This window comes from Mus pahari, chromosome 21, assembly GCF_900095145.1.
Source record: "Mus pahari chromosome 21, PAHARI_EIJ_v1.1, whole genome shotgun sequence".
In the NCBI taxonomy this organism is placed as follows: domain Eukaryota; kingdom Metazoa; phylum Chordata; class Mammalia; order Rodentia; family Muridae; genus Mus; species Mus pahari.
The window spans coordinates 22,146,460-22,148,792 of NC_034610.1; the positions used below are offsets into that span (position 1 = coordinate 22,146,460).

General features: G+C 49.0%; 1 protein-coding gene across 1 annotated transcript in view; it reads right to left on the bottom strand.

The window, feature by feature from the left end:
• The window catches only part of Ip6k3 (inositol hexakisphosphate kinase 3), a 22,341-nt gene that overhangs the window by 1,515 nt on the left and 18,493 nt on the right, over nucleotides 1–2,333 (bottom strand). The gene's annotated exons all lie outside the window — the stretch shown is intronic.

Sequence of the window (2,333 nt, forward strand, 5' to 3'; positions counted from 1 at the left end):
GAAGAGGAAGAAGAAGAAGAAGAAGAAGAAGAAGAAGAAGAAGAAGAAGAAGAAGAAGAAGAAGAAGAAGAGGAAGAAGAAGAGGAAGAAGAAGAGGAAGAAGAAGAGGAAGAAGAAGAGGAAGAAGAAGAAGAAGAAGAAGAAGAAGAAGAAGAAGAAGAAGAAGAAGAAGAAGAAGAAGAAGAAGAAGAAGAAAGAGCCCTGTAGGAGATGGCTCAGGTGACAGAGAGCTTGTCTAACAAGGTCACACATCTCTGTGTGTGATCCCCAGTACTGCAGAAACTGGGCACTGTGGGGCAAGGCTGTAAAACCAGCATTATGAAAGGCATAGGCAGGAGAATCAGAAGTTCAAGGTCATCCTCAGCTATGTAGTGAGTTCAAGGCCAGCTGGTGCTCTGTGAGACTGTATCGCAAACCAAACCAAACCAAACCAAACCAATCCAGAATTGCCTGTTCTACAGTAGCAGCATAACAAGCCCCTATGTGAAGTGATTTCCAGGCGATTTGGGAAACAGCGGTCACGATGCACAGGAGATGGTCTCTCATTGTGCTCCAGGGTGGTATGTATATTTTCAAGTATTTTCTTTGCAGGTCTTGTCCCAACCCGAGGCCCAGAGATCCTTCACCCGCAGAGGTGACCCTCAGTGCACCACTCTGAGGTTTGGATCTCCTCTCCGGTGAATTTCCGATATCAACTTTCCAAGTCGTGATTTAAATCTTGGCTTCTGGCCGCCTTCAGTTCAGATATTAGCAAACCCGAGCTGGTAGCTGCATCTGAAATCAGGCCGGCGGACTCGGAGAGCCACTCCGATTAAGTTCTCCTTCCACGGAGTTACTGAGTCTTTTCTCACAGCTTTTAAGCGTTCAGGGACGGCTCTTCTAGACACTCAAGGTGAATGGTTTCCAGGTAAAGAGATAGGCTAGCTCAGGTATACATAGGGCCTGCAGGCAGCCAGCTCGGCTGCCGGGAACCTCGGAGTCAGAGAGGTCCTCACGCTCCCTGCCCAGCAAGCAGTCCTTTCTTCACTACTTCTATTTCCTCCCCTTGGCATGCCATCCAAAGGGAGCAGGCAGAAGAGAGATGAGGGTGAGGATACCGTGGTGGCCACACCCAGTCCAGACAGCTCAGGGGCAACAGAGACTGAGTCAAAGCCTGCAGCTGCAGCAGCAGGGGGGGGGGGACTTGGCACCCGGAGACAGAGCTGCCTGTAACTGGCTAACCCTGTTTAATGCCTGTCTTGCCTTCATATTACATAATGTGTTTGTTTTGTTTTTAATCAGAAAGAGATGATAAGCTTTTGGAAGGCTGAAGATGGGCTGCTAAATTAGCCTCCGCAAACACACAAGCGTCACTTTTTAGATAAATCAGATCACTTGCAGAAGGCTGGAGGTCCGCAGAGAGATTCCTTTCACTCCACAAATCATCTCGTTCTATTCTCTTGAGGATTGCATCCCAAGCCTTCCCAGGGACATCTGGGCAATGAATTTATGGACTCAACTTTCAGCTTCAAGGGGTGGCAGTTTCAATTAAGGAAAGCTATAACGTTTACTGTCAAAGCAGGGTCTGGTTTTGTATTGAGTAGCCAGGCTGCTGGGGGTGGGGGGGATGGGCTGGAGTCCTGCCTGTTTCCCTACAGCCCTGCCATCATCTTATAACAACAGAGGTAGGGGAGGTGTGGGACCCAGGCAGTAAGGGAACAAGCCACCCCTGTGACTGGGTTCAGTGGCTTCTGACCTTCCTTCCCATTGGTTAACCCAACCAAGCAGCAAAAAGAAGCAGAAAGGCTGAATGTGAAAGAGAGATTGGCTAACGGGAATTCAAGAGAGCCAGTTGCTACACAGCATCCGAAGGGGACAGGGCTGAGCTCCATCACACATGTGGGATAAGTAAGCCATCAGGTGTATTTTCTCAGTTCTTCTCTAACCCCTGCCCCACACTGTCATTAAAAGCCCCTCCTAACGAGGGAAGACCCTCAGGACCACTGCATGAAGTTTTAACTGCCCCAAAACAGTGTTTGGGACTATCCTCAAGGGTGCTCTGTAAAAATAAACAAACAAACAAACAAACAAACACACAGCCTGCGGGTTGGGAATGCAGCTCTGCGTTCCATCCCATCACTACAAAACACAACAAGAATAACAGCAGCGCCTGCAATCTCAACCCTCAGGAGGTGGGCGCAGAAGATCAGGAATCCAAGGTCAGCTCTGGCTGTAGAAGGAGTTTGAAGACAACCTGGGATGCTTGAAGTCTCGTCTCAAAACAAAACACTGGGCTGGAGAAGTGGCTCAGTGGTTAAGAGCACTGACTGCTCTGCCAGAGGTCCTGAGTTCAA